General features: G+C 40.7%; 1 protein-coding gene across 5 annotated transcripts in view; it reads left to right on the forward strand.

Moving 5' to 3' along the window:
* The window catches only part of Ptp99A (Protein tyrosine phosphatase 99A), a 153,327-nt gene that overhangs the window by 17,756 nt on the left and 121,767 nt on the right, over positions 1 to 13,804 (forward strand). The gene's annotated exons all lie outside the window — the stretch shown is intronic.

A 13,804-nucleotide genomic window follows, 5' to 3' on the forward strand; every position in this document is an offset into this window, starting at 1 on the left:
CAAGCCTCAAACGTAGCTCAGCTAGTTGTTGTTGCTATTGGAGCTGTCGCTCAAGCAGAGCTTTCGATGTGTTGCATGCAACAGACAGTGCCAGCTGCAACTGCAACCGGACTCAAATCAACTCGTACAACCAATGCCTGAGGGAGTTCGAGCACTGGCCAAATCAGCAGCACGTTGCTAAGGGCCAGGGCCATGAGAGGATTATGCCTACAATGCGTTTGACACGTTTTACTTTATGAGTTTCCGTTACCCCGAGAGAGCCGGAGAACTCTTCAAAATTGAGTTCTTTTTAAATGCATGAAACAGAGCAGGATTGGCTAATCGGTTATCAATGTCCTTGCCCAAGTGCCGACAATTCGTACTGCTCAGCCAAATGAATCTCTCCAAGCGGGGTCAGAGCCTTGAACGGGCCATGTGTGGATGGACTATGCACAAGGCATGTAAATTTAAGTGAGTTTTAATGCAAACTGTAAATAAATCAGTAAACAAAAGCGAAAGTAAGACAGCATAAAGAGTAACGGCAGCAGCAGGAGCAGGAGTGAGTGCATGCTGCAGACAACACATGTGCTGGGCTCTGTGCTGCCTCTACGCATATCCTTTCAAATACGCATTTATTTATGATGCGAGGAATGAGCAAAAGTTTTAAATTAAATTTTATGCTATGTGCTGGAAGTCCAGGCCAATGTAAATAGAAATGCAAGCAAAACTTTGACCCAAATACCAGGATCGCAGGCAAAAGGCACGAGTGCACGAGCACACACACACACAATCATATAAACACAAGCACTCTCTCACACACACACACACGTACACAGAGAAAATGCACAAGATGCTGCATGGCATTTGCTAGCTTTTTCTGCCAATCTGCCTCGCACTCTATCTCTGCCCGGGTACGTTTCTGATTGTCTTCGCCTGCATCCTTTGTCCTTTGTGTGCTGTCACTTGGGTCAGTTAGGTAAGACAAACAGTGGACTGTTGCTCCTTGCTTCGAGCTTCTTGGCCACTGTCAGAGTGCTTGAGCCTCTCTCTCACTCTCTTTCTCTCTGTCTCTTTCTCACTCACTCTCTCTTTTTCCCAATCGATTTCTCGTTTTTTAAAGCATTCTTTTATGCGCACATGAAATTCGATTATGCATTTCGTACGCCTGCGGCCTGTCTGCCTGCCTGTGTGCCGGTTGAATGTGGGCGTGAATATGATATGATTCTTATAATTGAATCAACTGCGTTCCGCTTCAGCACCCCCTATATCTTTCTCTCTCTCTCACTCTTTGGTTCTGGCCTGATCTCTGTCCATTGGCAGGCGCATAAAAGTAAGCGCATCTATAAAACAGAAATCCATCTGAAAGTTAAGATTAACGCTGTTTTTACGACCAACGCATTTGTCATACACTTTTCGGCCCATAAAACGTAACTTGAAGGGTTGCCCTCGCCAGCCCCACGTCACTCCCTTTGACCCCTTGCTCACTCCACACTGGGGTCTTTAATGCCCTTGTCGTATGACTTAATAGAGGCAAGCGATTGACTCGTTTTTAGCGGCCTTAAAGTGCAGTTTATGGGCTTTTGTTTCTAGTTGTAATGAGCTGGAGCAATACAAGACATATAACTACACTGAAAGAAATACAAGTGCAGATATACATACATATATAATATAAATTTTTGTTTTGACTATTTAAAGTGGCTCATTCAATTTCAGCTCTTTCAATAGTCTATTGTCGATTGATTTTCTCCCTTGTTGCATGAGTGTCTCGAGTTGTTCTCTGAGTGTATTGAGTACGTGTATGGCACACCTCGTGGCTGTCATTTATCAATTTATTGGCTGCTACGAGCATAGCTTGTTCATATGTCAAGAGGTCAATGTGTGCGTCGGCTAATTAGCAGAGCGACACACATACATGCATATATGTATGTCTGTTTATATATAGACGCACGCACAACCCCACACACACACACACACACACATGATCAATCATATTGGCAGTCAGCTGAGCTTGGTAAATGGGTCACAACAACTTGCCACAGTCGTGATTTATGCATGTGGCAGCGGCTCTACTGAATAATTTGATTAATTTAATCAGCTGCACGCAGATAGATTAAATCCCAACTATTGAATAAGAACAGAGTTTTAAATAAATATATCGTAAGTATGTGTATATGTTTGTATGTATATATAGATACTCTTCAAAATTGTCAGCTCAGTGGCTTAGGGAAAATAACCGTTACTGACAGTCCATGAATATTTTACAAGTGCTTTAAAATTGTTCGCAAGCCAAACTCCCATATAACAACAACAACAACAATGGCAGACAGCCACTGCGTAAATAAATGCAATACAATTTGAATAAACAGGCTTACACATACTTAAATACACACACGACTGATTTATGCCAGTATGTGTGTGCCTGCGTGTATATGTGTGTGTATGTGAACCACTTGCTTTAAATGTTGTTCGCTTGTGTGTATATGTGAGTGCCGCATATATATATGTGTGTGTTGGTGTGTATTTGAAAACAATTTATATCCGATTTTCATTTTGAATCTCTGGGGCGTAAATCGAAATCTCTTGGTAAAAGCAAATCTTTTGGGCGTGGCCTCCTCTCTCTCTCTCTCTCTCTCTTCTCTGCAGAGTGCGCCCATAGCAGGTGGCAACGCAGGTGCAATGCTCCGGCTTAATCTCCAATTAGTATATGTAAACAGAGAATTAAGCTGATTTGACAGCCCGAATAACGTTCATGTTAATATTAAATGAACTTTATATATTTAAAATAAATAACTACGTTATTCATATAGTAATAGGCTCATGACCAACTGTCACAAATAAACAAATAAATAAACAAAATTGTGAACACAGAAAAGATTTATTGCTAATATATATAGATTATATGCTTATGACTGCTTATATAGAATTATAGGTATTAAAAATTGATTTGAAAAGTCAGAAAATAACGAGTTTATTTGTATTAATGAATAAATAAAATATTTGGCAAGCGAGGATTAGGATTTAACAGAAAGCAGAATATAATGTTCGAGGTACGGCTTCAGAGTAGAGCAAAAGCCTGTAATTATTATAATTATATATTACATTTGCTTAACAGGAATCAGGCTTTAGATATTTAATATGTTTTCTGTCATAATATAAGAAGGTTTTAGACTCACATTTATCCCAGCATAAACTTACAGAGAATTTTAGATACTTTAATATGACACTTTATGCTGGTCTTTAAATCCCAATAAACTTCGTGCGAACTAATAATATTATATACATAATATATATATATATATATATTTATACATAGTAAACAATCACAAGAATTTTCCTCAGATTGCATCGAACGAGTAACGAGCTGCTTACCAAATCAGTTAGGACGTTGCCAGGCGCCGGATTTGCTATTAAATTGAACTAATTAGACTCACATATGCATGAGTAACAGATACGATAACAAAGTGTCGCATATACTTAGACGCCCACTCACACACACACACACGCACTCTCATCCACATGTTTTTCTTGGAGCGCGCGCCCCAAAAAGTAGGCAACATTTTATGCTGTAATTGGAGAAACTGCTGCAAATGTAATCAGGACTTTTGATGATAGCATTTCGGACCCAGCCAGTCATGCGTTTACGTATGTGTGTTTGTGTGTGTGTGTGTGGCATAGAGCAGCAACAATAACAACAACGAGAATAGCAACAACAACGTGACGTAAGGCGCGCACGCTCTCACGCACAAACAAAAAATACATAAATCAAATTGTTGGAAATTGGTTACCAAGCAGAGATAAACTCGCATTATTATGCCTTCCATTTAGGTGTGTGGGTTGATGCGTGTGTGTGTGTGTGTGAGTAGAAGCTGCTAGGCAACACATTTTTCACATGCAATAGCTAAGCCACACACACACACGCACACACGCACACACACACCCATACACCCACAAACAGACATAAGCAGAGGAAACCTGCTACTTATCGGCCATCAATCAATAGATATGAGCCAGCTTTTGCCTAATATTAATAGCTGTTCGTTTGCGTCGCAGATCATTTCAAAACCAAAGATTGATATGTAGCTCTGGTTGTTGTTATCATTGCTATAAGGAATTTATGGAGCACAACGAGCACAGCTTGTTTTCGCTTCTTCTTTGTTCTCACAACAACAACAAAAAAAAGACAGAAAAACTTGGCCCAGTTAGCTCTTGACTGGATGCTGTTGTCGTTGTTGCTTCGCCAGCGACATTCAGCCAAATGTCGCCGTTTCTTGCCCCAATTTAAGCTAACTGAATTAATAATTGCTGCGAGTCTCAAAGTCTTTGAAATCGGAGCAGGCGCATTGCACTTGCTGCTGATGCCAGCCCGTCGCACTTGCGTCAGCTACCTGATGCTTATTGCCCAATTAATTCTGATTTATGCATGTATTTTAGAGTTTCTCTGTCGACGTGTGCGTATGTGAGTGACTGTGTGTGTGTGTGTGTGCTGTTGATTGAACGAGTCAACCGCAAGGGAGTCGTCGGAGCGACAGAGCGGCGGGATTGCGTAGGCGGCGGTGTCAGTGTCCTGTCAGCTCCATCTGAGTCAGGCACTCGAAGCCAAGTCATTTATGCATTAGCCAAGAAGCGCTCGACTGTCTAAAGCATATGCGAGCCACATAGGAGTAGGACGGGCGCATGGCATTGCCTTTCAAATGAATGCAAAACTGTTTCAAATTTTCATAAATTCGACAGAGAGACAGAGAGAGAGAGAGAGAGAGAGAGAGAGAGAGAGAGAGACAAAGACCCAGTCGAGCTGGCAGGCTTTGACTTGGTTTCGAACTTGTCGACGACTCCAACAATAAAAGACCGCAGCAAATTATGCAAATGCAAAAGGCAAACCAATTTAGCGCACAATTTGCACGTTGGCCGCAAAATTTGCTGTGCAGCCCAAAAACCTCCCAGCCCGAACGCCCAGCCCCTAGCTAACGGTCTAAGGACACTTCCTGAATCACAGTTGGCGGCCAGCTGACCAGGCCAAGGCGCTTGAATGTCCTCAGAACAGCTGGAGGCCCGCAGTAAATGTGGACCGCATGATTTGTATCACAAATAGGCCGCAAATGGCTCCAATACACTCACACACACACATACACACACCCGTACACACATCTCCAAATACATGCACCCGCACACCAATACAAACATTTATTGCTAATTGCTGAGAGGACATTTGCATAAACTTAACAAAACCCCAAAATTCTCGTATAGCCAGGCAAATAAACGACAAAGTGACCAGTCTTTCACATACACAAACACACACACACACACACCGAGAGAGAGAGAGAGAGAGACACGTACACACGTACTATGTTTTCAATGTATATGAGCAAATAAACGTCTTGGCTTGTGCACAGTTCATTTTGTGTGAAATGCAGTGTGGTCAATGGCATACACTCAGAGAAACGGCAAAGCAAAAGCTTGTAGAAATTAAGGCATTAATTAAATGATACAAAAAATAAACAAATAAACAAATAAAAAATAAAAGTTATAAAATATGTGAAGTGCTGTATATGTTTATTTACTATGTTTGAGTATTAGTTTGTTTTTCTTTTTAGTTTTTTTTTTTTTTTTTTTTTTTTTTTTAAATTATTAAAATAATTTTTGATTTATTCAAAGAAATAATTTAATCAAAAATACCCACTCATTTCGACAATCGATTGCAAATTAAATGTTTATTATATAAAATTACATTCATTAATTTTTAATTAAATTTGAAATTTATATTTATCTTTATTTTCATTTTAATTTATTTCTTTTTCTTTTTGTAATTTATTTTGATTATTAATGTGATACTTAATTTATTTCCATAAAGGATTTTTCCCTCCCTATCTGAGCCCACATTTACATTTAATTCAATTAAATTTTAATTGCCCATTTTATATTTATAATAAATTTTTGTGAGTGTATTTGCTTGGCTGACACAATTTGCCTGCCTCTGGGCTGGCTGCCAAACAGGACGACAGGACGCTCTGTTGCTACAACAGCCAAAACCGTAAACATAAATCAATTAGTGTTACCTGGCAATGAGGCACAACTCTTCCAGCTAGAAATATATAATTGATTGTGATTTGCTCCTCTCTCTTGGCAGAGCACAGCAGTCGAAAGAGCAGCGAGAATAATTGCAGCTAGGCACAAGGCTTAGAGGCAGCTCTAGCTTTGATCTGTGAAGTGCAGCTAATTATTGTTACAGTCTGGCAACGCTTGCTCCGCTTTCCACACTTGCCACATTTGCCACACTTGTGCATAAAATTAGCCTGTAGTACAAGGCGGCTCATGTGGGGCACGTTGCGCACGAAAGTATGCAACATATTCCGTATGCAATCGACGCTTGACCCATTTAAGTCCGTTTGGGGGCAGAGAAATACAGGCGCGGAAAGGGATGGCTCTTAAACGTTTCGGCATGCCAATTTAGATGCTCATTTCATGCTGGGCAAAGGCATAAATTGTCCAAATTAATGTGAATGCGTTGCGCGCACCACCACCACCACCAGCACCATCAAAAGTCTGTGATTGAAGTTGAGGCAGCAGCCAAAGTTAGACGAATATCACAGATACGACAGCGAATGTGAGAATATTTCAATAAAGTTCGCAGCATCAGACGCAACTTGACTTTCGCACTCAGCAGGATTTGGTTGAGTAAACTAGACTGAGAGATACCCTCTACCAAAGTATATAATGTGTGTCAGTTTCATGAAGTAAATAATAAAGTAAATAAACTGGTTCTACTCTTGCAAAATATTATTGAATTAGATAACCTTACAGTTGTAGCTATAACTTTACCTCCCATCCTGTTTACAGGGTATAGCCACCACATGGCAACATCTCACAACAACTACAGCGATTTGCCAAAGTGCCCTCATCAAAGCAACAACAGGCGCCGAACGAGGCACAGCAGAGGCCGAGGCATCCGCATGGCCGCTGCTTTGATTACTCGCTCGCTCCTCGTTTCATTCTGTTTCTTCATTTCGCTTGCCCCTTCACTCTATTGCTATTTCTTTTTTTTTTTTATTTTTTGTTGTGCTTTGTGTCCTGTTGAAATCTTTGTGCGTTTTTCATTTGCATTGTTTGAAGAGCAGTCCTTCACTGCGTGGCAGTTGTCAAATTTTCAAAGCAACTGCCGTAGATTGATAAAACTGGCTGTAAGACTCACCTGAAGTTAGCGAGGCGACAGTAAAATCATCTGAGACATTTCTGCTGGCCAAATCAGATGCAAAGCTGGCCTTTGGTGATGATGGCACGGAAATGACACCACGCAACACACTTGAGCAATTCCCTTCGACTTTTCGACTTTTCCACTCATCAGACGGCAACTCCATCAAAGAAAGCAGCAGGAAATTGTTTTTCTCTAGCGCCAAAAAGTAAAATTCAAGACGAAATTAAAATCTGTTTATAAAGCCATTGTTCCGGCATGTTGCCATGTTGTTGCGGTTCAACGGAATTTGTTGCCACTTTGGCTAGAAATTCCTTAGCTAATACCCTATAATTGCGGTAGTTCTGCAGAGATTATTGCTGTGTGGAAAAGATAAAGAGAATAATAATGATTAATACGGATAGATGAAGAATAGATGAATGCTGTGAATACCACAAGAATGAGCTCAAGGACTCTGCGAGTCTTGGTATATGAATACATTGAATGATTGATCGCATTTCAAAATAACTGATAAGAGTCCATTAAAACCCAGAAACTTCAGCATCCTCTATACAATTCAGTCTGAATTTATATCAAGTCGCATCTAAAAGTTAAATTTTCCACAAGTACAGGGTATTGGCTTGTCAAGTGCTCGTAACGAACGCATTCTTGTTGGCCTCCTTTGCTGGTTTTCTTAACGCTCGCCCGCTGCATTTGCCATTTAAATGGAGACTCCCGAGTGCGAATGGCATTTAGCAAACAAAACTTGGCCAAAAACCCAACGGCAAGCGACGAGCGGCAAGTGGGTGAGAACGAGCCAAGCCAACGACAATGCCAATAACAACGACGATGATGACGCTGGCTGGCATTTCAGAGTGCTGGAGCTTTAGAGGAGAGCTCTCGAATTATACAAGACTGTGCGCCAAGGCCGAAGGCCGGAGGACGTGCGACTAGCGACAAGCGACCGTTATGTCTACAGTTATTGCAATTATAAGATGGCTCATTGTTATGGGGCCCCTAATGAAAATGGCGCTGCAGTCATTTTTGGGGCTTAGCAGCCGCCCATTTGGTATTAATTAATATTAAGCATACGACTCGATGGCCCGGCCACAGAACAATGCCAGCCATTTGCATATGATGCGCCAATTTGATTGATTAAAAATATAATTGCAACGTTGCTCGAGGCGATGGGACTTAACGGAATGAAGCAAGCCACCGTCCGGTGCTGTTGAGGCTAAGCCTTTAAGCCGGCACTCGTTCCAATTTGTAATTGCCACATTTGCTTGGCTCAGCAGCTGCTGGTGTTTATGGTCGAATTGTAAGTTTTTGCAGCTGCTAACAAGAGCTTGGAGCTCGGAGCTCGCAGCTCGGAACTCGAGTGCTCTTTGCGCATACGCAAAGCGCACAGTACAAAATGTAGCTGGCAATTGGTTCTCACTACAGTCTACTAAATAATTGAACGGAAAGCGAAAAACTTAAGCCATGGCTAATAAAGCACAAGATGTGGCAGCCACAACGTCGTCAAGTGGCTTTAAATGAATTGCAGTGCAGCTCAAGCGCTGGCAAGGACATGCTGCTGCTGCTGCCACTACTCCTGCTGCTGCCACTGCTCCTCCTGCTGTTGCTGCCGCCTAATGTTGTTTGCAGCTGGCGGGTGTGGCAGCAACAACAAACAAACTGATGCAACATTTGTTTACTTCTGATGGCAACTTCAACGGGGTAGCCAATCAGTTGACTTGACTGTAACTTTTCCTGCCTCTCCGCTCTCTCTGTCTACCTCTCTCTCTTGCAGAGGCAAATGCAGACGAGCTACATTTTTCACTTTTCTCTCGTCTTCGACTCTCTCTCTTTTTTTTTTTTTTTGTGTCATTTTGGCATTTCATTTTGATAAATTGCGCGCCAAGTTTTAAAGCATCCCACTCTGCCACGCCCTTGTTGAGTGGGCGTAGCGCTCAACGTTGAAGCATTTAATGATGCAGCTCTTTTCCGCCTTCTCTGGCTTCTCTGCCTCCACTGCCCGTCTTGCCACAGCACTGTTGCACAATGACCTCAATTTTGTTGCAGTTTTGGCTTTTAGCCCAAAACTAGATTTTCAGTCATGAGTTCATGTGTATTTTATGGCTGTTTATGCAAAATGATCATCAGTTTAGCTTAATTAACGCCTTGTTCATGGCTTCACAATTATTTCCCATACAAATTTTTGGCAAATTTTCGTGCAGGTTGTTTTTGTTTTTTTTTTTTTTTTTTGTATGTTTTCTATTTGTTGGAAGGGCCATGTCAGTCGCAGGCAAACACCTCGATTCAAATTGAAATTGCATCGAATGCGCATAAATTATGCAGATGAAGCAATTAGTAGGATGTGTGCGCAATTTTTGGGTACTAGGTTGGGGTCCATACATCCATTTAACATTGTCACCTGACAGCTACCGTTCGTTGCAAAAACATTGCCAAATTTACATACAATTTCGATGGTCATTGGCGAAATTCACAAATTAATGGCACAGTGTGAGCGAGAGAGAGAGAGAGAGAGAGAGAGAGAGAGAGAGAGCGAGAGAGAGAGAGACAGGTGAGGGACATATTAGAATAATTTAAATGGAATTTTTGCAGTGCCTAATGAGCCAATAACCAGATCGACCGCATTCCGATAGTTAATCGATAGATAATCCAGCAACTGCTGCGCTGTGGTTCTCCCAATCTGCCATGCACATTAAACAATAAAATTTGCACACAAGAATCCAAAGTGGCTTTATTTTACAATTCAATTTACGCATTTTTTAGCCAATAAATGAAATCAATTGAAATGTGAATTTAGCTAGAAAGAGCTAATCGGAGAATATATGAATTGCATTGCGTATATATGAAATATATATATGTGTGCATTGTATTTACTATATACATATAAATGTGTGTGTATCTTGACTAAAAGTAATATCTTTTTATTCAGAAAAATATTTTTCATAAAAATTACTTGATTTTAAATTCATGCTTGAATGGACTCTGCTTAAAAATGTATAAAATAAAAGCAATTATTTTATTTATATATTTTTAAATATATTTTAAGCAAAATGAATTCAAGATTAGATGAAACCTGTTTGACAGTCATCCGTCTCTCCCCTCTTGCCTTCCGCTCATCATTAGCGCATTCATTCATATAATCGGAATATAAATATATAGGGCTATAATCAAATACCTAAAGACAGACCATTTGAGTGTTCATTCGGTGTTAACGAAAAAAGAACAATAAGAAGAAGCAGCAGCAAAAGAAAACAAAATATTTAAGCCGCTTGCCACGCAGCGGACATCTTAAAAACTCAATTTCCTGAATAAGCAAATTAAATCCAACATTAGCATCGAGCGATGCCCTGAGTGCGCTTACAAATATATAAATACATGCGCACGTAGCACTTCCAGCAGCTTCAGCTTCAGGTGCTGCAGATGCTGACAAAGCGACTCGTTTGCTAAGGTACAAGAAGGAAAAAAAAAAAGTGAAGCGAAACACAAAGAATATGAAGAAAATTCATAAATAAGTAGCATATACAAACATTTGGCTTGAAGTATGCAAATGTCTTTGCAAAGGCGCGAATAATACAATTTCGATGGCATTCAGAAAGACAATTTTCATAATTGAAGCAAACACATTCAGTGGGCCGCATGCTCCATTTGCATAACAACAACAACTGAGTTGTAACAGTTAAATATATATTTAAATATATAACTTTACATATATATACACATACACATATTTATGTATGTGTGTGTATACACTCGCGCTTTGGTGATTTATGAAGCCGTCGACTGGTCAACGAGAGCAAAGTTTTTGCCTTTCACCTGCCGCGTGGCACTCGAAGTTTGTTTGGCATTTCATTTCAGTAGCTTTTTACTTTTATTTAAAAATTTTTTAATTTTTTTTTTTTTTTTTATATATTTCCCAAACTTTGCAGACGTCTATCGAACGGATTAGGGGCTATGGCGGCGCAGTACGATTCCGGCTAACTGCAGCTCATTGGGCCCTTTATAGCCGCTTAGTCGTAATTTTTATTATTTGGTCCACTCGCTGAAAAAATCAACAATTAAAAGCGCAGACTGCGCCCGCGGGGCATGCTGCTGCTGCTGAACAAATTGAGGTCAGGCAAAGGCAAAGGGCTACACATAACGCTCGAAAGCAGCGGGGCCATGAGAGTGGGCGGGCCGGCTGAAGCGGAGTGGTGTGGCAAGCCCAAACAACAGTTAAAAGAAAATTGGCTGCTGTTGCTACAGGCGACCGCAAATGAAGTCGACGAAGCAGACGCAGAGCCAGTACGAGAGAAAAAGAGAGAGAGAGAGGGGGAGCGATGTTGGGTTAAAGTGGAACTCTGGATGGGAATCTGGCACTTGGCCGTGGCGTTTGGCCAGGCGCTTGTTTTCACATTGGCTCATAAAAGCAACACAAAATTGTGCTAATTAGCCCTAAAAGCATGTCTAACTGTATATGTGTGTGTGTGTGACTTTGCACCGCTTACTCCTTTGTTGCCCTTCTCTAGATTTGCGAGCGCTTAAAAATTAATATGCACATTATGGCTGTTCATTGTTTTTATAACCCAATTATTATAGCCAAAGCAACAGCAGCAGCAGCAGCTGCTGCAGTGGCTGGCCACGCCCTGTTTTTAGGCACTGCACCGCCTTTGTTGATTTGGAAACATAGCTACGCAGTGTGTGGGCGCCTGCTGCACAGATAGTTTTATTATGCGACTGTCAAGTGGAATATCACGCATACGACGCGTCGCACGCACAAAAACGCATGAGTAATTAGCCCATTAAAGCCAAACAATATATGCACTTAGCATGTTGTTATTGCCGCTATTATTGCACATATTTGTTATTATTTATAATTATTATTATTATTATTATGCTTTATTAGCGCCCGTTGTTGTTGTTGTTGTCCTTGTCGTTGTGTGCTGGTTGCCACGCGCCGCAAAAATTAAACGCAAACATTTGTTAACAACTTTTGCTGTGTGTGTGTGTGTGAGGCAGCACACATATTGCCAAAACGGAAGCGACAAACCCGCGACTCACACTTAAATCAAACACGCCACAGCCGCAGGGCAGGTGTGGCAGGAGAGTGATACGCGTCAAGCTCACCTGTCAATAGCTAACCGCAAATTTTTCAGATTGACAGCAGATTGACAAAGCGTGTGAGTCCTAATAAAGTAGTTGGCTTCAAAATTAAGTTAAATATATGTTGAGGTATGTCGACTCAATCCATAAAAGAAAATACTTTCTAGCGTAGTATTTTCTGTAATTTAATATATTCACGGAAAACTTTGAGCACAGAGGAATTTTCTTTTACATGTGGCACACGCACTTTAAGCATAAAGTTGAGCCTGTCGAAAGTTTAGCTGGATAACGACTAACGGCTTAAGACTTACGGCATACGGCTTGCATTGATCGTCAATCAGTCGATCAGTCAGTCAATCAAATGTACTTAAAATACGTATATATATGTTAAACTGCGTATGTTTGGCATTATTATCAAAATGACATTAGACGGCAGGCGTCATGTGGGGCGCACATAAAATGCGAAGCGATAAAATAGCGACGAAATGTTCAGATTAAGCAGCCAAAAGGCGAGTCATCCTGCTGTTGCCACAGCAAATGTCAGCGAACGCAAATTTAAATTTAAGCGACACAGCGCTAATGTGAAGCGTTTCCATGAGGCAGATAAAGAGAGAAAGGGAGAGAGTGGGTGGAGTAGCGACAGCCGTAGGCAGGTGTATAGATATGAAAGCCCCAAAGCGCGCCGCTCGCACCGGATGTGCGTGTTTTTTTGGCTGCATGCCTAATGCCACAAAGTCATTTGACGGCTTTTGCAAGAAACGAAACCAAAAATACAACAACAACAATAAAGAAAGAAAGAGAAGAGAAGAGAGGATGAAAAGGAAGAACAACCAAAGTCGAAGCCAAAACCAAGCTGAAAGAAAAATAAAAGCAAGACATGGCTCGCATCATTTATAATGCGTACAACGCGGCGTATGTGTAACATGCCTTTCCACTACCGGCAAACAGTTGTCGCTGTCGCTCTACCTAAAGTGTTATTGTTGTTGTTGAGTGTTTGTGTTGCTGTTGCCGTTGTTGTTGTTGCGGCTGCTGCGTGCGTTGTTATCATTAGCGTTACATCGCTTAACGCCTTTTGTCCGGACTGTCAGCAGCAACGAGTTAGCCAACTTTTGGCTAAAGTATGTGACCTTTTAAACGTGGCCAAATTATGCGCAAGTTAAGTTGTATTCCATTTTGGACTTGGCAAACAGAAAACAGACAATCAGCTAAATTGCAAGTCCAGCTATGCTGCTAATTTTCAAGTCAAATTACGCTATGACTGTCAGCTAAAAATATGATTGTCGTTAAGTGCGTAGGTCATTATGTCTATAGAAGAAAATTATCATGCTCGCCATTATTCACTATATTTATGTACTTCATATTTATATTTAGACTTGATTAAAGTTTTTATAAACTTGCATAGGGCAATTCACTTCTGCTTGACATCCGATATAAATAATTTTTTAATACGAGACTCAAGACTCTAAGTAAGTTAATATTCATATTATTTATTTAACGAACCCAATGTCAACGATAATGTAAATTATAAACATGAATATAATAGTACCCAAATAAAAGAAGAAACCT

This window comes from Drosophila arizonae, chromosome 2, assembly GCF_054131065.1.
Source record: "Drosophila arizonae isolate 15081-1271.41 chromosome 2, UAZ_ARI_1.0, whole genome shotgun sequence".
Classification (NCBI taxonomy): Eukaryota; Metazoa; Arthropoda; class Insecta; order Diptera; family Drosophilidae; genus Drosophila; species Drosophila arizonae.